Below are 22860 nucleotides of genomic sequence, written 5' to 3' on the forward strand. Positions count from 1 at the left end.
CATACATCTTTTCACTTTGATAGGGCACTGACAGTGGACTGACCAAGCAATTGTACTCAATTCTCGCTTAGCGAATCAGTGAGTCTATTGGGGTTACTAAAGAGAAAGGATGAAGGAGTTCTTTACAGAAGCATGGTGACTTATAGGCCACTGTCACTGAAAAGCTCACCCCAGCACAGGTGACTACATTCCTGGAACTCCATCAGGCTGTTTCACTGCTGGGATACTCTTCTCATCAGCAGTTGTTGCCTACATAACCATGGGGAGACCTGGTGTGAATCTTGTCAAGTTTCAGGAGCTTCCTAAGACTGATGAGTTGATTGGCTTCCTGAGATTTGGAAGTTATTGACTGCCCTAGCCTTAGCATCCCTCCAGGAAGGTATAGTCCAACAAGGATGGCGAGGCAGCATCAGAGAAATTTACTATATAACAAGCTATACCCTGATTCGCCACCTCCTACTCTCCTTCCTGTAGAGCGAGGTTTACTTTGTTCCAAGTGTCCATCCTGGTCCTGGCACTGCTTTAACTTAGAGAGCAGAACCAGTCCAGAGAAGAAGCCCTGTTTCTGTGCCCTCCATGCCAGATGCACACTTGCTCCTAGGCTACAGACATTTCCAAATTGCCAGGGTCTCACTGTTGATGCCTGGAGATGCTCCCCTCAACCTCAAAGGGTCCAGAGCCTGCCTTCCTTCGTGATTCTAACATCTGTAACACTTTCCCTGCATCACAGAACCCTCCTCTCCAAATTCTTCCTGCTTCATTACTGGTGCACACATAACATGAAAAAATTCAGCTGTCTTCATCATTTTCCATATTAACTGACAGCCGGCTCCCACATGCCTGGGGGACACCATACCTCCTGTGTACCCCTCTGCCATTCCAAAGTAACTACCTCAAATGAAGTCCAGTTGTTGAAAATCTTTGGCATTGGGGCCTCCACAGCCCTGTCTCCTGGGTCCTGCCTGGCTCATGTCCCAGTAGACATGGGGCTCAGGGCAGGACCCTACTAATCGTGGACCCATTGTCATTCGTGTGGGAGGCCTCCATTTCCCTTGTGCTGTCCAGAAAATTAAAAGATGCCCATCCCAGAGCAGATGGAGTTGATCCAAATGCCAGCTGTGCATCTCTGAGTGAGTCACCTAACCTCTCCGAGCCTCAGTTTCTCATCTGTGAAGAAGAAATGATGCAACCAATCGCTCAGCATTGTGACCAGGAGTCAAGAACACTATGACAAAGAGAGCTGTTGACACCCAAGTCAAGTCCTGCTGTGTGCTGAGCACTGTGCCAGGTCCCTCCCTGTAATCCTTATCTACTTTAAACATAAGAAATGAAAGGGCCAAATGTGAGGGGTCGCAAGAAAGGGACAGTGCAGGAACAGAACCAAATGCAAGTATCCTGAGTCCAGTGCCTGCCATATGTCTGCATTCCAGCCCATTTCACATCCCCACTTGGTCTTGAATGTAGGTATGAGAGACTTGCAGTTATCAGGAGGGAAGGGAGGGCATCACCAGCCATATCTGAAACAGATCACAAATAAGAAGACAGGGAAATGCCCTGTCTCCCAGAGCCTCAATCTTGAAAGCTAGTTTTTTTTTGTTTGTTTGTTTGTTTTTGTTTTTACTCAACTGCAAACCAAACACACTTTTTTTCTGGGGGGGGGGCAGAGTTCAAGACAGGGTTTCTCTGTATAGTTCTGATTGTCCTTGAACTCACTTTATAGACTAGACTGGCCTCAAACTCATAGAGATCTACCTTAGTAGATCTTAGTGTAGTGGTTGTTTTTACTCTTTACTCTTTGAGAGCCTGCCACCCAGCTCCAAATAAATACATAGAGACTTACTCTTTCTTATGAATGCCTAGCCTTAGCCTGCTTGTTTCTAGATAGCTTTCCTAACTTACATTATCCCATTTATCTTCTATATTTTACCTCTCTCTATTCTAAATATCTTTCTTCACTTCTTACTCCATAGCTGGCCCCCAGTGTCCAGATCTCCTTCTCCTTTTCTCACTCTTCTCTTTATACTCTACTTCTATTTATTCTCTCTATTTGGAAGTCCCACCTATTTCTCTCTTCTGCCCAGCTATTGGCCATTCAGTATTTAAGGCAGGCAAGGTAACACGGCTTCACAGAGTTAAACAAATGCAACATGAGAGAATGCAACACATCTTTGCATCATTAAACAAAATTTCCACCACATAAACAAATGTAACACATCTTTAATAGCCCACAACAATTTAGCCCAAATAGAGCTTAACCAAACTAGCCATATTGACTTGGAATATTTATGTTTATAAATATCTCTACTATTAGATTACCCCCAATATTTGGTTCAAAACCTTGTTGGTTATATTGAGGTACTCTTTCTGGAGCCAGATCCCCAGTTGCACCATCAAGATCATGGTCTGGAAGACTGTGGTAGTGTATGCCTGTAATCCTAGCATTTGGGAGACTGGAGACTAAAGCAGGAGGCAAGAGTTCAAGATCATTCTCAGATATGTATATTAGGATCATGACTAACCTGGGTTACAACAAGAGGAAGAAGAGAGAGAGAGAGAGAGAGAGAGAGAGAGAGAGAGAGAGAGAGAGAGAGAGAGAGAGAGGGGAGAATGAGGAGGGAAGAGGAAGGAAGGAAGAGGAAGGAAAATCAATAAAGAAAGATAAAATAGTGATCAGGTAGAGAGAAATCTGGCAACATTTAATGCATTTATTTGAAGTATTGGGGACAACCCTTGTGCATACTAAGTAAATGCTCTACCACTGAGCCATGCCCCAAGCTTCCAACCATACTTTTTGAAAGGACAAAGATATGAACACCTTTCATTGTTCTCAGAATCTGGGATGTCAACTGAATCCTGCCTACTCACCTGCTCAAGCGCTTTAAAATAATTACAGATGCCTAGGCCAGTGTGAGGATTCTATCTCTGGCTTGGAACGTAGGAGTTTGATGAAGGTACAGATCCCAGCTCTGATTCCTGCCCTGTCCATTTCCTGCCCTGGCCCCATATTACAAATGAGAAATAGGAGATGTTAGAGGATGAGGTCATCAGGACCTTCCTACCAGATTCTTCTCTTCCAGCATCCTTCTCAGTCTGCCCATCTTATCCCAGCCCTCTCCCCCTTCCAGCTGGCCCAATTTCTTTCTATGCTTTATCCCTAAGTTCCAAGTGCCCTGTTCCTCATTAACAAGGCTTCGGGTATTTTTGTCTCTTGGAGCACTGTATTCTAGTGCCAGCAAATAACTTTAAATAGAAAAAATATGCCCAAAATTAGACTGGAAAACAGAAAATAAATAGAAAGGGGTTGGGTTGAATGTCAGCCTGCTCCTTGGACAGAGAAAGGAATGTAATTAACCACCTCAGAGCACCTGGCTTCCAATCAGGGAAATGAGGAATGGACAAGCCATTCAGGGACCATAGGGCAAGCCCACATGGCTGCCAGACAAGAGTGGAAAGAAGGCAGAGGAAGATGGAGTTTAGAAGGCTTCACGGGGTCTGTCTTGGAGGACTATTCAGCCAAGAGTATTAAGGCTGGGGAATTGAGGTCACACTTAAGCTATAATTATTGCTGTGTCTACCTCCTAGAGTTCGATGGGACTCTGTAGACGTGATGGGCCCTGCTTAGATCATCTAAGTGCCATTTACCAAGTGGAATTACAGGTTCACTCATTGCTTGGATGTGGGGATACTGTGCAAAGATAAGGGATTCTGTCTGAGTCTCCAATCGAACATTCTCGTTCAAGACTCATTTCATAACATGCATTTGTGTCATTTTTCTGTAAGTACAGTTTTAAGAGAATCTCTCTCTTTCCCTCTACTCCTGATCCGACTGTTCACAGCTGCATGTGACTTTTCTGAAGGCCTAACTTAGACTACAGAATTCCCAGCTCCAAAGCCTTCCTCAGTCCTGGGCTAAGCCCTCCTGGACATCCTCTGTGAAGGTTTCCACATTCCATCGTCCTTCATCTTACTGTGATGATTCTTCTTAATTGTCAGCTTCACTAGGTCACTAGGTCTATAAAGGTGTTTTCTAGAAAAATAAGCTAAGGATGAAGACTCTTTCCTGAGTGGACACCATCTTCTATCTCTGGCCCATATATAAAAAGGTTCCAAGGAAAAGTGTTTGTGTTTGCCTGCCTACTTCTACTTCTTGCTGGTGAGTGCATATATTCTGTTGCTGCCACTGATACTGTCATCTTTGTTGTCATCAGAACATAGCTTCTTCTGCTTTTCAGCATGTACTGAAGACTACTGGCTCTCCAAGAATCCTCCAAGCCTTCAGGGTGAGATTGGAACTGCTGAGGGTTCCAGCTTTGTAGACTGAGCAGCTGCCAGGCTCTCAGCCTTTCCAGTGGGAAGACGTCCATTGTTGGACTACCCTCTCCACACTGCACAAAACAACCAAATAAGTCCCCCTTTAATATAGATTGCTTCTATTAATTCTTTCCCCCATAGACTATTAGTCAACTTCCTTTCATCCCTGCTTGCCAGCTATGTACTCCATCTCCCTTGATCCCTAAATGGCACCAGCCTCTTTCAGGTTCCCCATCACTGGCAGCCAGGTGAGGGGAAGTGGCTAGTCTTATTCTATAATAGTTTGCCCATCATATGTCTCCACAGACCATCCCTTGCATGCCCCTTTGGCTACTTTTATCCTGCTCAACCCAGCACTCCCACAACACATGGAGGATGTCTCTGAACATGCACAGCTCCTTGAAGAACATGCATAGGTGTTTTTTTGTGTATAATCTGAATTTTTAGACTTCATTCTTGGGGAATGTTCTGGACTCACCCTGGTTGTGCTCAGCTGATAAGATGCAGCAGTTTTGGGTTTTTTGTTTGTTTGTTTGTTTGTTTGTTTGTGATTGCAAAATTCAAAATGAGGCTCAAAGTATTCATTTAACCAGAGAAGCCAGACCTAGTATTGAGGCTATTGCTGAATGTGAAACAGATTATGAAATCAAATAAGCCTTGGAAAAAGACAGAGAAACCGTGGGGTACAGATAATTCTGAAGTATTCAGATCAAACAACATCGAAGCAGATTTGGTGTTGAAGCATACAGCTCTGAATAGTCACGACATGGCCAATGGTCTTTTGCACTGCTTAGAGGACTCTCCTCTGGATATAGCAAGGAAGAAATTGTTCAGTTCTTCTCAGGGCTGGAAATTGTGCCAAATGGAATAACATCGCAGGTGGACTTCCAGAGGGTAAGTACAGGGAGGCTTCATTGAAAAGGCTATAATGAAACACAAGGAAAGAATGTGGCATTGGTATACAATCATATTTAAAAGTGGTTGAGCTGAAGTTAGAACTCACTATGTCTTCGATGAGAACTTATAGCCATGCAGCAGCCTATGTCAGACCTATGGCAGAGGACATAACAGCATTGGCAGAGGAGCTAGCTTTGAGAAATGAGGTGTGGTGTTTGTAGTGGAGGTTACAGAGGTTGTGTTGATTATAATGGCTATCTCCCGGCCTTGGCCAAGTCGGGGGTGCCGGTGGCGGAGGCGGCCACTCGCGCGCGCCCGTCCCATCCCCCACCGCCGGGGCTGCCCGGGCCTCCCCCACCTCCGGAGGGATGAGTGGGGGGGGGGAAGAGGGGAGAAACACGGGTCTCCCCTCTGTGCGTGCGTGCCGAGGTCGGCTCCTCCACTCGCTCCCTACCCGGGGAGGGGTGCCGTGGAGCTACGGGTTTGGTTCAGATAGGTTTGGAAGAGGCCTCAATTATTGTTTCTCGTGAGATATGGGGATAGATGTTTTACTTTCCAGAGCACAACAATGGACACTATGTACACATCACCTTACAAAGAACTACTGAGAATGGCATTCACATTTTTTCACCACTCAATCCTGTGTACATATTGAAATTGGACCCAATGGCAGATTGACTGGTGAAGTTGCTGTTAAGTTTGAAAAAGATGAAGGTGCTGATGCAGCTATGTTAAAAGACAAAGCAAATATGCGCCACAGATATGTAGAACTCTTCTTGAATTCTGCAGTGGGAGCAAGCAGCGGTGCTTACAGTAGCTCAGAGGCATGGGTTTGTCAAACCAGTCCAGTTATGGTGGCCCAGTTAGAGAGCATCTGAATAGTATGGAGGTGGCTAAGGCAGTCAGACCAATATTAGCAAATATGACCAAGTTTTATAGGAAAACCCTAGTAATTTTTATTCAAACATTGCACAAGTAGCCAAGGAGCAGTGAATAGTACTACTACAATAGGAAGCTGTGCATCTATGTTCATGAATGGAAAGGGAGGGATTTCTAGCAAGTCAGTATAAGTGGTAGGTAAATGAGGAATGTAACTGATTTTGATCGTTGACTTTCAGTAATTTTTTTTTTAAGAGAAAGGAAACCCTGGACTTATTTTAACATTTTTTTTCCAATCCAACCCTTTGATTTATAGCTACTCTCTTAAATGAACATTAGGGTCACTTGAAGGGCAAAGGTCAATATTGTTGGACATAGTAGTCATCCAGGATGATGATACAGTGAAGCTGAGTGAACTATAACTGTTAAACAATTTGGGCAGGGCAATGGTAGTGCATACCTTTAATCCCAGCACTCAGGAGACAAAGGGAGGTAGATCTCTGCGAGTTTGAAGCCGGCTTGGTCTACAGAGTGAGTTTCAGGACAGCCATGACAAACAAACAAACAACAAAAACAAAAATCAATTCCTGTGAACTTTGGATCAAAATTCTTAGCGCCTTCTCCAGCACCATGTCTGCTTGCACACTGCCATACTCCCAGCCACCATGCTCCCTTCCCTGCCATGATGATAATAAACTAAACCTGTAAGCCACTGTGTCAAGTAAATGCTTCCTTATGAGTTTCCATGGCTATGGTGTCTATTCACAGCAACAGAAACCCTAACTAAGACAAAAGTTGGTACTAGGGGAAGGGATATTGTTGTGATAGGCCTTACCATTTATTTTTATTTGAAGGAATTTAAACCTTGGTACTTTGGGTTAGGAAAGCAGAGGAATGCTGATGAACCATACTAGGAGGAGCACCCAAGACGATGGTGCTGAGAATAATTTCAACTGTGTGTTGGGGGGGGGGCTGGCTCAAGAAGTTTCAGAGGAAAAGAATTTTAGTATGTTGCCTAGAGATCATTCTTGTGATGTTTTGGTGAAGACTGCAACTACTATTTGCCCTTGTCCAAAGAGTCTGCCTGAGGCTGAAGGGATTCATTCCACTGGCAGAGGAGATCTCAGAACAACCTAGTGTAGACTCTGCTGTGTGTATATTAGTGGTAACTCTAGTGAAGATTTATATGAAAAGGTACAAGCTGAGAAAGAAAAATACAAAATGTACAATTTGAGGAAAAAAGGAGCACAAGGAAATGGAATGGAGCTAAATTCTGTGTTCAAAGAGATAAACAGATTAAGAAATGAAATAAACTGGGCAGTGGTGCATACCTTTAATCCCAGTACTTGGGAGGTAGAGGCAGGCAAATATCAGTGAGTTCAAGGCCAGCCTAATCTGTAAAGCAAGTGCCAGGACTGTTACACAGAAAAACTCTGGAGAGAGAGAGAGAGAGAGAGAGAGAGAGAGAGAGAGAGAGAGAGAGAAATGGGTTAAAAGGAGTGGTCATCTCAGGGCAAGATCCCACCCAGGTAGTTTTCCAACTTGTGAAAAGGAATTAAAGGAAAGCTTAAAGCAGTGTGTGATGGTGCACATCTTTAATCCCAGCACCCCCAGCACTTGGAAGGCAGAGGCTGGAAGATGTCAGAGTTTGAGGCTAGCCTGATCTACAGTTCAAGTTCAAGGACAGCCAATATTAGGCAGTGAAGAAAACCACGAAAACAACGTTGGTGAAGATGTAATTGAACAAGGGGGCCATGTTCAATGGACAAGTTCTTCAGCAAGCACCAGAACTTGGTAGTTTTGGCCACATGGTTCTGAAGTCAAGGATAGAAGAAAGGGACTATAGAATTTGCCTCCTTGACTAAGGAAAGTCACTGAGGTTAAGCATGTGTCTGGGGTGTCCCTAGAGAGGCCATTGTGTGAAGCTGTGAAGTTGAAGGAAGCCTACATTGCTTCCCTAAGATGATGGAGATACCAGAACTGTGGGATACCCGTTGAGGAAAGCTGTTAATGGAGAATGGAACCAGCCCAAGAAAGAGAAGTATGTTGCAGTCAATAGAGCTGAAAGGACTTGGAGATCTGAAGACTTTTTTGACATCAGACATGGTGATACAGAGTTTTGAGTTTGCTCAGCTGGTTTTGGTATTGCTTTAGTCCAGTATCTCCTCACTATGCTCCCTTCCCTACATTTTGGAATGATAATATATAATATATCCTGTGTTATTATATGTTGCAAGTATGTGATCTGTATTTTGATTTTATAGGGGATTACAGTTATAGATTGTGTGATTCTCAGAAGAGACTTTCAGCTTTGGACTTTTAAAGGGGGTTGAGGTTGTTATAAACTATGAGGACTTTGAAGTTGGGCTAAATGCAGTTTGCATTATGATACTGTTACAAGCTTATTGGGACCAAGGAGTGGAATGTGGTAGTTTGAATGTAATTGATCCTCATAAGCTCATAGGGAATAGCACTATTATTATAAGGAGTGGATTTGGTGGAGTGGTGTGGCCTTGGGGAGGAAGTGAGTCACTATGAGGGCGGGCTTTGAGGTCTCATATATGCTGAAGCCACGCCCAGTGTCTTGGTTCACTTCCTGTTGCCTTTGGATCAAGATGTGGGATTCTCAGCCTGTTTTCAGCACCATGTCTACCTGCATGTTACCAGACTCCAGCTGCCATGCTTCTGTCATAATGATAATGGACTAAACCTCTGAAACTATAAGCCAATGCCTCAATTAATTCCTTTCCTTTATAAGAGTGAGAGAACAGCTCCTGTACCATTAGCCACTGCCAAGCCATGAACAGTGGCACATGCTGTGTCTGACAGTATGTACCCATACCTTAGCCACTTCATTCTGTCATCGAGATGAAGCCATCACAGCCTCTGAGTCCTCTTGTGTCTCTTGGGAAGGACACAGGCCTACAGGTCCCCCGGGAGTGAGATGCGGAGAGAGCTGTGTATAGAAGACCTGCATTGATCTTGGAGTCTAGCCCAGATCAGTTCAGCCCTGGCTTCCTGAGCCTCATGAGAGACTATGGGGAATGGATAAATTCCTGGATGTGGGGAATGGATGAAGTATGGTTGGCCATATCAAGGATCCCAGTGCCTCTGACCTATGGGAGTGGCAAGGCCTTGCTGAGTCAGGTTCAGAGGAATGGCAAGGACTTCCTATCTTATCCTACTTTGCTGTCTATCAGTCACTTTGCCTTTGTCTGCAAGTGTGCTGCTTCATGGTTACAAGATAACTGCCACAGCTCCAAGTATTACATCCATCCTCAAAGATATAAAGAATAGGGAAGCCAATACCAGCTTGTGAACACATAGTTTGACTGGGTCTTGGCCACACAGCATGTAATTCTGTAGATTTTGAGTGAAACCTGTGCTGTAGCATTTTAAATAAACTCCAGGCACTGGTCATGCTGTAGATCGATGGACCAAGCTCTGAGACATCTGGATGACCAATCCCTGAGACATCTGGATGATATATCTTGAACAGAGTTCAATGGGACTTGGGTCCCATTGTCTAAAGCCCACCCTTAGTGCTCTGTGTTACATCCCAGGCACCTAGAATTAAAAACCTCCCTGGTGATACTTGTATGTTGCCACAGCCAAGAACTACTGGCTAGGAGACTGCTTACACTTTGTTCTTTTACTTTCCTTCCCCACATTTGTTCTCTGAATTCAACCCAGACAGCAACTAGTCATCCAGCAACTTCACTTGCCTAATCACAAGTGTATAATGCATGCAGGACTGAGTCTGGCTTCTGTTTTCCCTTTTTCTGTGGTGTACACAGTGTTCCTGCTGGAATGTGTAAAAGTGTGCGCTAAAATGTGTGTGTGTGTGTGTGCGCGCGCGTGCGCGCGCGCGCGCACTGTGTGTATGGGAATGTGTGGTTGTATGTGCAGGTGTGTGAGTATGTGTACAAGTGTGTGGAATATTCTTTTACACAGTTGCTATGATTAATTTAATAAATAAGCTGATTGGCCAATAGCTGAACAGGATAAAGTTAGGTGGGAGAACCAAGCTGAGAATGATTGGAAGAAGGGTGGAGTCAGGGGAGTCACCAGGAGACACAGAGGGAGCAAGCCATGAGTCATTGGCAATAATAGAAATGGGTCAATTTAAGTTGTAAGAGCTGGTTAGTAGTAAGTCTGTGCTATTGACTAAGCATTTGTAAATAATCTTATGTCTTTGTGTTGGTAATTTGGGAGCAGGTGGTTAGGACAGGAAACTTCGGCCAACACAAGTGTGTTTGCGTGTGCATAACGCTCAAGTGGAGACCAGAGGTTGATATCAAGTCTTCTTTGATTGGTCTCCACCTTATTTTTTAATTATTATTTTGTGTGTGGATGTTTTGGCTACATGTGTGTTTGTGCACCACACGTGTGTCTGGTGCCCACAGAAGCCAGAAGAGGACATTGTATTCCCTGAAAACTGGAGTTATTTATGGTTGTGAGCTGCTATACTAGTGCTGGGAATCAAACCTTGGTCCTTTAGAAGATCAGACAATGCTCCAGCACCTTCTACTTTAGTTTTTGAGAGGGTCTGTCACTGAACTTGGAGATCATTGAACGATCTCTAGGGATCTGCTTGTCCCATTCCCTAAGTGTTGGGGTTACAGACACCTCTGGGGCCTTATTCTTACGTAGTTACTCTTTACAGACTGAGTCATCCCTAAGTTCCACATCTAACTATTTCCAAACACACCACAGCTGTCTCCCTCATCTCTGAAAACAGAGGTCTGGCCATCTGGTTTCTCAGATAACATCCTCACATTTGACCTTGGTGCCCTTCTCCCCTCTGGAGCTCCAGATCTTTAGGCATGTTCTGCCCACACTGCCTCCAGCTCATCCTCCACTCCCCTCTTTTTCCCACAATCACTGCTACACCTGGGTCACAATGTTATGCTCTCCTACCTGGCACTCAAAGAGCCCTGCCCCTTCCCCAGCTCTCCCTCTTTTTCCAAGGCATCCTTCACATAGCAACCAGAGCCAGACCTCAGTACGCTTATATGAAGTCCTACAAACCTTTTCCAGCTCCAGTATGTAGGGTGACCCACAGCTGGGGAACCCCTCTCAACCGTCTCCAGCTCCCTCTTTCCCTGGCTCAGGTGTTCACTATGCTAGCTTGCCCTCTCCCCACAGAGTGCTGGTTACTTCCCCTGCCAGCTGTCCCAGTGGCCTGGTTCTTGTTCTCCAGGCTCTGCTGGGCACACTTATCACATGCCATTCTTAGCAAACATGTCCCTGAGCCACATATTACTCTCTGTCATATATTTGTACCCTTTAGTCTCTTCTAGGGTCTGCCACCATCTGCCTTTCTGTCTAGACCGGGAGCTTCATGAGACAAGGTGGGAGATACTCAGGTAAGGGGTGGGGAGAAAGAAAAGGCCAGAAAAAGGAAGTGAAGAAGGAAAAGAACTAGGGGAAGGAAGAAAGGAGGGAAGAAGGAAGGGATGGAGGAAGGGACAAAGAAGGAGGGGACTGGGGGAGGAACAGGGGAAGAAAAACCAGCAATGCTCAGAGAGATCCTCACCATCGGAACTTGCTTCTGCCCTTGAAGTGGTTCAGGTTTGAAGTTGATTTCAAGTGTCCAGACTGGGTGTCCTGAATTGCTGATTAGAGACAGAACACTTGGAAAGTAATCCCCCAGTGGGAACTGCCCCCAAGTCCCCTGAGCTTAGCAATCACAGCTCTTTGGCTCTTCAACTTGGGCTTTTGCACAACTCCTGGCTTAAACGCTGTTTCAGTCAGTGCTTAGTGAGTTATTGGAATGGCCCAAAATTCAAATGACAATTCCTTTTGCCTTATGGAGAGCCAAGAAAGCCTTCCTCTGTTACTGCTTTAAAGGGGGTGAGGAGTTCCGGTCTCCCTTTCCACAGATCCTGCCATTATCCTAGAAGAAGGGCTGGCACTCCAGTGCCCCAGGGAGTCTTCTAGAAGCTGTGTCCTCTGCACATCAGAGCTCTGACCTCCCTAGGACCCCAGTGGCTCAGCCTGCCCTGCTTTGTGGGAGGATGTCTAGCCGCCCAGGCAAGCTCACAGCTAGCAGCACAGGGGGCTTCCTCTAATCAAAAGCCAAACTGCAATTATAGCCGGGCCGAAGCTAGGCACATGGTGCCACTTAAAGGGGCTGATTTATAGGATATTAACAACTCCAGCGGCAAAGCACCAGGTACTACAAATCATTAAAATTAGAACCAAATGAGTTGCTGAGACTCCAGATACAGCATCCAGTGGAGCATGATGGGTAATTCCAAGACAAGTATAAGGATCATTTGAAATTCACTAGCTGTGCCTCTATCATAGGGACTATACACACATTGCTCCTTGTACAGCATCCCTGACTCAGTGGCAAGTCTGATCTCCATGGAACTTTGCTCCTTTACACATGGCTTCCCTGGCCATCCGATCAACATCCTGGCTTACTTTTCATCATAGCATTTATTGTTACTGATATTGAGACAGGGTCTCCTGTATCCCCGTGTACCCACAAACTCACTATTGGCTGTTGATGTCATAGAAATTCTGGCCTCCCTGCTCTCACCCACTGATGGCTGGGATTATAGACAGCCCCCTACCATGCACCAAGTTTCTGAGATCTTGGGGATCAAAGCTAGAACTTCCTGAATGGTAGGTAACCTCTCTACTGGCTGAGCTTCACCCACAGACCTAAGCATTTATTATCACTGGATACTTGCATCTAAACAAGAACTTCATCCCCATGCATCCTTAATCCTTTTCGGATGAATCATTTCCCCCAGTAATGTCACCACTATGTGACATCTTAAAACAGAAAGTGAACCTCAATTTTTCCTCCTCCGGTTCAACAAAGCCACCTCCATCATGGTCACCAGTGACTTCTCTATTGCCACATCTTGAGGTCACCTTGCAGTCCTCATCCCATGTGCAGGTTCACAAGCATTGGACATGACTCTTTTTGTAATTCCTTTCCCTCATTCCTGGCTTCCAGGTGTTGGTAGCCCCAGAGTTAAGCCCCAGAAGCCTTTCACTTCCTTCTCTCTACTCCCTCTTCATGGCTTGGTCTAGACCCGTGACTATGAATAGCATGTCTATATTGGTTCTAGCTGGAGGCTCTCAGGAACTCAAAGGCAGATATTGGGGCTCATGCTGAAGATCAGAGAAGCAAAGCGGCCAAGCCACCGGAGAGCTCTTCACCAAAGGGGTGATCCACCTAACCTCAGATTGCATCTCCAGACTGCACTGCTCCTCACCAAATCTCAGACTGTTCCTGAGACTGCACTGAGCTCCTTATATTCTCTCTAGTACTGGGATTACACCACAACGCAAATGAAAACGAAGATGCATTTGTCTCCATCCATCAGTGAGAAGTGATTTGTTCCAGTGATCCAGGCTCAGAGAACTCACCCAAGATGGCATGGGGAGTATGCAGTGGGCCCTAGAAAGAAGCCTGAGTGTTTATGGATGTCCTTCCCTTCAACAAGAATGGTGCCCTATTGTCTGTGATTTCCCAGCATGTCTACTAAATTCTTCTTCAACCCTTAGAGTGTTTGAAAGTCTGCTGTTGTCGTGCCATGGCAGATGCACACTTCATTCTGCTAGGTTAAGCCAAACTGTTTCCCAGTATGGCTCCTCCTCTCTGCAGTCCTTCTGGCAGGGATCAGGGGCTCTTGCTGCCATGTCCCCAATAACAACCAGCACTGCCAGCTTCCTAATGTTTGTCAGGTCAATAGGTGTAAAGCAGTGACTCATCAGTGACTTATTTACTCAAGTATTAATAAACTGGAACATCTCTCACTCGTTTTTTATCTTGTTTTTCTTCACAAATCATTAACCATTTGTCCTTGCCAGTTGTGTGTGGGAGCACACAAAGAGCACACATGCACAATGCAGGTGCCACAGATTCCAGAAGAGGGGGCAGGATCCTCTGGAGATGGAGTTCGGGCAGGTAATGAGCTGTCTGGTGTGGGTGCTGGAAACCATACTCTGGTCCTCTCAAAGAGCAGTATACACTCAATTGCTGAGCCATCTCGTCAACCCCATGATAGATAATGTTCTTCAGTGCTGCTTAAAGGACTCTTTTGAAGTGTCTTGTCCTTCATCGGATTTCAAAATTACAAACCCTTCTCCTAATCTGATGTCACCTGATTATCTTTGTATATCATTTAAGAGAAACCCTTAACTTGTAAGTTTTTAAAACTTCTTAAATATAAAGTGAAACATAAAGGAAATTCACATAGATTAGTAAATTTTTACACACTCAACCTTTTAAACTATCATATAGGTTAACATATATTACTTTTCAGAATTAATGGTTTAGGTTAACATATGTTCCCCTCCCCCATCGCCTGTCCCCACCCTCGTTACCTACCCCCATCCCCTCCAGCTGGTCCCTTCCCTCCCTCTATCACCCTTCTGCTTTTTTTATCCCATGTATTACATTATCCTCTACCCCTTAAGTTTTATTCCTCTGCTCTCATGATCCCCTTCCTAGTTTCATGATCTACACACACAAACACACATATGCATAATACATATTTACAATTTTTAGTCTAGGCTCTTCATAAGAGAGAAAGCATGCTGTGTTTATCTTTTAAATCTGCTCATTTTGTTTAACATGATGGTTTCCCGTTTCACCCATTTTCTTGCAAATAGATTTTTTTTCAAGGCTACCTAAAATTCCATTGTGTATATGTTCCACTAGCTTAATCCATTTGTCAGTTTATGGACATCTAGGCTGGTTCTGTTTCCCGTTTGTGAGTAATCAACAATGAGCATGAATTTGTGAGTATCTCTACAATAAGATAAAAAGTCTTTTTGGTGATAATTATACTTTTAATTCCTGAGGAACTTCCACACTAATTTTCATAGTGATGGTCTGTTTACAATTTTACCAATGGAAAATAAACATTTTTCTTTCCCCACATCCTCAACAGTGCTTGCTACCATTTTTCTTGATGGTAGCCATTCTGACTGGAGGTGATTTTTCAATGTACTTTGACTTTGCAGCTTTCTGATGACTAGGGAAATAGGACATCATTCCAAGAAATTATTGGCTATCTGTAGTCTTTCTTTTGAGAAATGTCTGTCCAGTTCACTTGCCCATTTATTAATTGAAAGAATTCTTTTTCTTTTTGGCATTTAATTTTTGTAGTTCTTTATATAGTCTGTATATTGGCTCCTATCTTAGGTATGGTTGCCAAGGATTTTCTCCCATTCTGTTAACTCGCAGACAGTTTCCCTTGTAGAGTAGACACGTTTTACTTTCATGCAATTGCACTTGTCTTTTCTTGCTGTATTTTCCTATGCTATTGGAGTCGTTTTCAGAAAGCCTTTACTTGTACCTGCACCTCACAGTGTTTTACCTATATTTCCCTCTACCCACTCCACAGTTTCAGGTCTTACATTAAGGTCTTTGACCCATTTTGAATCCTCCTGTCTTCCACACATGGAAATACAATTTCCCCAGCACTCTTTGCTGAGTGTTGTGATGGAGTCTGTAAGGTCCATTAAGGAGAGATTACACTGTCTGCAGATAGGCATAACTTGACTTCTTTCTTTCCTAATTATAACACTTTTATTGATTTCTTTTGTTTTATTGTTCCAGCAAAGACTTGCACACAGTATTGAATAAAAATAAAGAAATGAGCACTCTTGTCTCATTTCAGATTTTAGAGGAAATGTTCTTGTTTTCCCCCCATGTAGGATAATGTTGGCTATAGGTTTGTCATATGTAGCCTTTATTTTGTCAAGGTATGCCCCTTCTATTTCTCATTTCTTTGGGGTCTTTTATCATGAAGAAATGTTAAATTTTCTCAAAGGCTTTTGTTCCATATTTGCTCCAACCCGTGGGGCAGTCAACGACAAACTGGGAGACACCTAGGGGAATCAAAGGGTAAGGGATAAGAAGAACGACAGCACGTCCATATTCTAATCAAGCTGTCAAACTTTATTTTCTCAGGGGAGGCTTATATAGGACCATACGCAGGATGTGAGCGGGGTTTTGCAAGTGGGTAGGACGAAGGGTCAGTAGAAGAAATGCCCTGAACTAATCTATAACTGGCTGTAAAACTGTAGCAGGAGGAATATCCTGAGCTATTCTTTAACTGTCTGTAAAGCTGCAACAGGAAGAATATCCTGAGCCATTCTTTAACTGTCTGTAAAGCTGCAACAGGAAGACTATCCTGAGCTATTCTTTTACTGGTTGTAAAACCACAAGCCTGTATCTAGGAATGCTCTGCTGAACATTCTGCTTACTTCTTAAGAGGCAGTAATTTTCTATCTCAGAGGCCTGAGGTAGTGAGGATGGTGATGATCCCAAACACATATTGGGATAACCATGTGATTCCCATCAAGTCTGTTTATGTGCTGTATTACATTCTTTGATTTGCATATGTCACACCAACTGTACACTCCTATAATAAAGCCGACTCAGTGATGGTGTATCATCTTCTTTATGAGTTCTTTTTTTTTGTATTTGTAAGAATTTTACTGAGAAATTTTGTATCTATGCTCATCAGGGAAATTAGTCTATAGTTTTCTTTTATTGAGGTACCGTTAACCTTTTTTGATATCAGGATAATGCTGGCTTTATAGGATGAGTATGGCAATGTTCCTTTATTTATATTCTATGGAGCAGTTTGAGGAGCATTAGTGGTAGCATTTCCTTAGAGGTTAGACAGAGTGAGTCCACCTGTGAGTCTACCTACTCCCGGGCTTTTCTGTGTGGGGATATTTTTATGCCTGCCTCAGTCTTGTTGATTATTATGGGTCTGTTTAGGTTTGTCCATCTGTTTAATTTAAATTTGATAGATTATGTGTGTCTAGGAAGTTATTATTTCAGGCTTTTCCATTTTGGGAATATAGGGTTTCAAAATACCCCAGATGTATTAGATACTAACAATCTCCTGTTTACTACTCTAGTTGGTGGCCTGAAAATGAGGCAGACTAAAGTAAAAAAGATTGAGACTAAAGACTAAAAATGAGAGTAGAGACTAAAAATAAGACAGACTGAAGTCTCAAGCAATAGCCACTTTATTCTGAGCATCAGACAATTTATTCCGAGGGTTAAGAAGAGTCACCTGAGTAAAGTGTGCAATCGCAAGAACAAGCCACATGTGGCAAAAAAACAAAACCCGTTTTTCCATAGAGGTATATGAAGAACAACAGGTGATATAAACTCACTTCTATCCGCTACACCTGGGAGGAGAATGAAAACACATTTCAAGAACAATTCTGTGCTTTGGAGGAACTGAGATTACAAGACTCTTGTTTCTTTGGGTTTTTTTTTTTTTTTTTTTTTTTTTCTTTACAAGCATTCAGAATCCCCACACAACTCCATTCTTAGACTGTGTCCCCACAACCTTCCCCCCTTTCCTCTCTAATTTTTATTAATTAAGACCTGTCTCATACTTTTGGTTAATTTAGCTAGGAGATTGTCAATACTGTTAAATTTTCAAAGAATCAATTCTTTGTCTGACCGATCTATGCATTATTCTTTTAGTCCCCACTTTATTAATTTCTGCCCTGACCTTGTGCTTTTGCATTTGTGTTGTTCTTGTTTTCTTGGAGCTGCGGGTACATCATTGGGTTATTTCTTTGAGATCTTCCTGGATTTTTAACATTAGCACTCAGAGAAAACTGTGTTTTCATTTTCATTTGATTCTAGAAACTTTACATTTAACCCCTGATTTTTCAACAACTTACTAGTCATTCAAGGGTGTTTTATACGACATCTGTGTATTTTCATTTTTATTCCACTGTGCTCTGATAATATACAAGAAATCATTTTAATTCTTACTTGATTTGTGACTTAGGAAGTGGTCTGTCTTAAAGAAGTTCCCATGAGCTGCTGAGTATATGTAGTATGTATTTGTTGGGTGATACATGCACACACACACACACACACACACACACACACACACACACACACATTCTATTTGATCTGTAATGTGGTTAAAACACTGAAGTTTCTCTCTTTTTTCAGATTCATTATTATTATTGTTATTATTATTATTATTTGTTTTGGTTTTTTGAGATAGGGTTTCTCTGTGTTGCTTTGGAGGCTGTCCTGGAACTAGCTCTGTAGACCAAACTAGCCTCAAACTCACAGAGATCCGCCTGCCTCTGTCTCCCAAGTGCTGGGATTAAAGGCATGTGCCACCGACGCCTGGCTCAGATTCATTGTTACTTTTAATTTTCTATATATGGGAGATATTTGCACCTGAGTGCAGTTGCTCATAGAGGCCAGAAGCATCTCACCCTCTGGATCTTGAGTTACAGCTGGTTGTGAGTTACCTGACAGAGGTTCTGGGAACCAAATCTAGGTCCTTTTCAAGAGCAATACCTGTCCTTAGCTTTTGAGCCATCTCTCCAGCCCCAATATTGAGGTTTCTTTGTTGGAATTTCAGTTTAGATAACTTATGTAAAGATGACAGTGAGGTAATGAATCAGGAATATTTAATCTTTCATGTCTATGTAGCATGAGTTCTAACAGGTCTTAATAATAAACATATGGAATCAGCTACCGGGGATGAAAAGGTGAAGGATCAGAAAAGTAGAGCTGCCGGCCACTAGAAAGTTCTTACCTTTACCAATGCTCAGACTGCTCCTCAGACTTCCACCTCAGACTGCTGCCTCAGACTGCCTTGAGCTCCTATCTCCTCCACCTTACATTCCTCTCTCTGCCCAGCCATATCCCTTCCTGTCTCCACCTCCTTAGTGCTGAGATTAAAGGTGTGTCACCAAGTGCTGGGATCACCTTTGTGTGAGCTCTATTTCTCTTTTAGACTGGATCAATTTCATGTAGCCCAGAGTGGCCTTGAACTAACACAGACCTATCTGCCTTTGTCTCCTGAGTGCTGGGATTAAAGGTGTATACCACCACCGCCTGACTTCTGTGGCTAACTAGTGTGACTAGCTTTTCACTCTGATCTTCAGGCAAGCTTTATTTGTTAGATCATAAAGTATTACCACATGTCTGTGAGTGTTTATGAAATTGGCAGTCCAGCATTTAGTGCATATAGATTCACTATTTGTGCTTACAAGTTTCTTAATGTTTTACTTTGTTTTTCATCAGCTTGACACAAGTGAGGATCATCTGGGAAGAGAGAACCCCAACTGAGAAAATCCTTCCATCACGTTGCCTTTAGGCAAGGCTGTGAAGATTTTACTAGATTGATGTTTACTATGGGAAGGCACAGGCCACCACTGGATCTTCATGAATCATGGGGATCAAGCCAGTAAACAGTATTCCCCCATGGCCTCTGCTTCAGTTCCTGCCTCCAGGTTCCTGCCTTGAGTTATTGTCCTGACTCCCCTCAGTGATGAACTGAGACTTGGGACTTGTAAGGCAAATAAACCCTCCCCAACCCAAGTTTCTTTTGGCCATGTGTTTAATCACAGTAGTAAAATGCCAACTAGGACACAATTGTTATATACTCTTGCTGAGTTGTTTACTTTATGAATATGCAATGGCTTTCATTATCTCTTCTGGCTAATTTTGGTTGAAGGCTACTTTGTTCCTTTATCAGATATCAAAACAGCTATACCAGTTTATTGTTACTCTTCACTTGACAGACTGTTTCCTATCAGTCTATGTTATGTGTTTCTTGGAGATGGTAAATAATTGAGTCTAGTTTTAAAATCCATTCAATCGGTCTGCATCTCTTTATTATCGAGTTTAGGCCTTTTATACCTAAGGTTATTAACTTAAGATGTGTAGGCTGAATTTTCTGCCCCAACATCCAGGTCTCAAATAATCACATAGAGACTTATTATTAACTATAAATGCTCAGCCAATAGGTTAGCCTTGTTATTAACTAGCTCTTACAACTTAAATTAACCCATATCTCTTACCTAAGTTCTATCAAGTGGCTCAATACCTTTCTTTAACACAACGTGTTCATTTTGCTTCTCCCTGAGTCTCCTGGCAACTTCACACTCCCAGAGAGTTCACTCCCTGTCCATAAGTCCTGCTTAACCTCTTCCTGCCTCCATTTAGCTCTTTATTAACCCAATAAGAGCAATACATCCTCACAGTGTACAAAAAAAGTTTGCTCTACATTTCCCCCTTTTGTCCAAGTAAAAAGGGAAGTTTTAACTTTAACATAGTAAAACTATATATAACAAAGATAGTTATCACGTAAGAATTATAGTTATGATATCCAGTCCATTTGTATTTGACGAATTTAGAGAAAATACTCTATTATCTGTCTTATCTTTGTGAGTATAAAGTTTTATACCTAATTTACTTTTCATCATAACTAAGGAAAACTGTAAATTTAACTATGTAGTCTTTAACTACATCAAAGACCCCAAAAAGATGTAATATTACCTAACAAAAGGAATATCTGGCTGCCTAGACAGTCATTCAAAGTTCCTCTGTAACATTGGAGTATATATCTTCAGCCTGCAGGCCTAGTTTATCTGACAGACATTTCTGAGAAGTAAGAATTTTGAAGGACTGTCCTACCTTGTCTTGGCAAAGTTCAGCAGTCACTTTCTTTTGAGTTTTATTTGTCCAATTTGGACAGCATAATGCCAGCACTTGAGGCAAGGACAGTTTCTTGCCCAAAAGGCTAGCTTTTGCCACAAAGAAAGTAAACTCCATATGGAGGTTCTTTTTTGCCCAGCATTTTCTCTGAAGTAGATTGGTACTGTCAGGAGCAGATAAATCTTCACTGTCATGAAAATCCTCAGGTTACTAACATCTTAAATGCAATAGTCTGTAAGTCTTTGAAGTGCTTGAAGACCATCTCTCTATCTAAGGTATATTTAGCCTTGAAAGCATACCTAATATGGCTGAAAGTTTAATTATAGAAGACTATTAACCTGTATTTTTAATTATGTTACATTTTAAAATGAGCTACGTAAGCACAATACCCCTTTTGTTTCATCGTTTCTATACTATACCCCCTTTTTTTTTCCTTAAGAAAGAGATTCTTGAATCTAACTCCTTTCTTTAGCTTTTCTTCTGAGCATGACCAATAACAACCCCATCCAAATTATGACAAACATCCATAACCCATATCTTGGGAACACAGGCATTGTCTCCTCTAGACTGCTTTCTGTTGTCTGGGGGTGCCAGCATCTTTGGAGGGACCCTGAGAAAATCAGGATAATGGTCAAATTCTGACCAGAGTAGTCTGTGAGGGCTGAACCATCTTAGCCAGCAGTCTTGAAGCTGTTTTGTATGCAGAACTTTGAGGAAACTGCAACAGAGACATTCTGAGAGGCTGGATCACTCACTGGTGTTTGACCACCTTGTTATGAAAACAAACTTTTAAAGGTAACATACATATCTGCATTAACGTAAGTATGGAATGTTGACTGTGTCTTGTCTGTGAACCTGGAATAGTGACCACATTCCCTTTGGGTATGACTTCAGGTGGATGGAAGCAGAGAGAGGGAAGCTTGAGGTGTGGCATCTGTTTGCCTGCTCTTTCTGGTGGGTTAGCCAATCCAGTAGGAAAGGCAGAGAAATGCTCCTGTGGTTCTTTGTATTTTTCTATGTAAGTGTTCCCCCCAAACACGCATTTATCATTTATCTTGGGTCTAGTGAAGTCATTACATCCTTGCCTTCAGAATGTGAGTTACACAAGTCAGTTAAAGATGATTTTTTGTTTTATGTTTGAGCAGCTAAAATATATATTACCTGCCCTGTAGATGTTTTTTAAGGTTTATTTCTTTATGTTTATAACCAGGACTTGTGGGGTGTCTCCCCTATCAAACATGATCTTCTTCAACCCTGAATGAATCCACAGCCTTTTGTTTTCTGTGTGAACAAAAATATAACCTCTTTACCAAAGCAACATACCTTTTGACTTCCATTTTGAAGTCAAGACACTTCTAAAATATATAGGTTGGTTTCATCCAGCAGCCGCCATAATCCAATGTCTCTCAGCAGGTGTCACTCATTCATCAGCAATCAAATCAATACAACATCACACAGGATCCAGACTCCCTGTATTTTCTATCTCTACATGACTTACTACTTTTTTATTTTACTTTTCTCTTTAAAGACTTCATTATTTTTAAACTATTTTTTCTAAGACTGTCTATACCCTCTCTCTCCCCCCCTCTCAGTTTATGCACATTTTTAAACACACGGTAGCCTGTTTTGAGTTTTTCTCCCTATCTAGATCTGTGTTTACTGAGCATGTACAGTTTTCTCTGCAAATGAGATGAATCTTAAACTGATATGTCAGTCAGTCACCAGTACAGTTCAGCTTAGCAGAGGGTGCTAGTGGTTGGCTCCAGCCCATAGGCAGTTTCTATATGCCGAGCCTATCCAAGAGACCTCTGTTACCAGGAAGCTGCATTTGATTCTGTGTTCCAAACTTTTTAAAACACTTTCTCAGACTTAATGTGGATGTATGTGGCCCTGCCTTGGTCACCATTTGTAGGTCCCCCCAGCCAGTTCTCAAATAGCCACACAGAGATTAGTTAATTATAAATCCTTGACCAATAGATTAGGTTTGTTGCTAACTAGCTTTTATAACTTAAAATAACCTGTATTTCTTATTGAAGTTCCACCATTTGGCTTGGTACTTTTCTTTAACACAGTATGTTCATCTTGCTTCTGCCCACATCCCCTGGTGGTTATGGCCTCCTTCCTCCCAGAGAGCTCTCTCCCTGTGTGCAAGTCTCACCTAACCCATCCCTGCCTAGCTATTAGCTATTTAACTCTTTATTAAACCAATGAAAGCAGCACAACTTCACAGTGTACAAAAGGATAGTTCCACAACAAAGATACTCACTAATGGCTAGAACTTTGTTGATTGTTTT

General features: G+C 42.5%; 1 pseudogene; it reads left to right on the top strand.

Moving 5' to 3' along the window:
• Positions 1–4812: 4812 nt before the first annotated feature.
• Positions 4813–6278, top strand: LOC127229056 (heterogeneous nuclear ribonucleoprotein H-like; annotated as a pseudogene).
• The last annotated feature ends 16582 nt before the right edge of the window (positions 6279–22860 follow it).

Source organism: Phodopus roborovskii, unplaced genomic scaffold (genome assembly GCF_943737965.1).
Source record: "Phodopus roborovskii unplaced genomic scaffold, PHOROB, whole genome shotgun sequence".
NCBI lineage: Eukaryota > Metazoa > Chordata > Mammalia > Rodentia > Cricetidae > Phodopus > Phodopus roborovskii.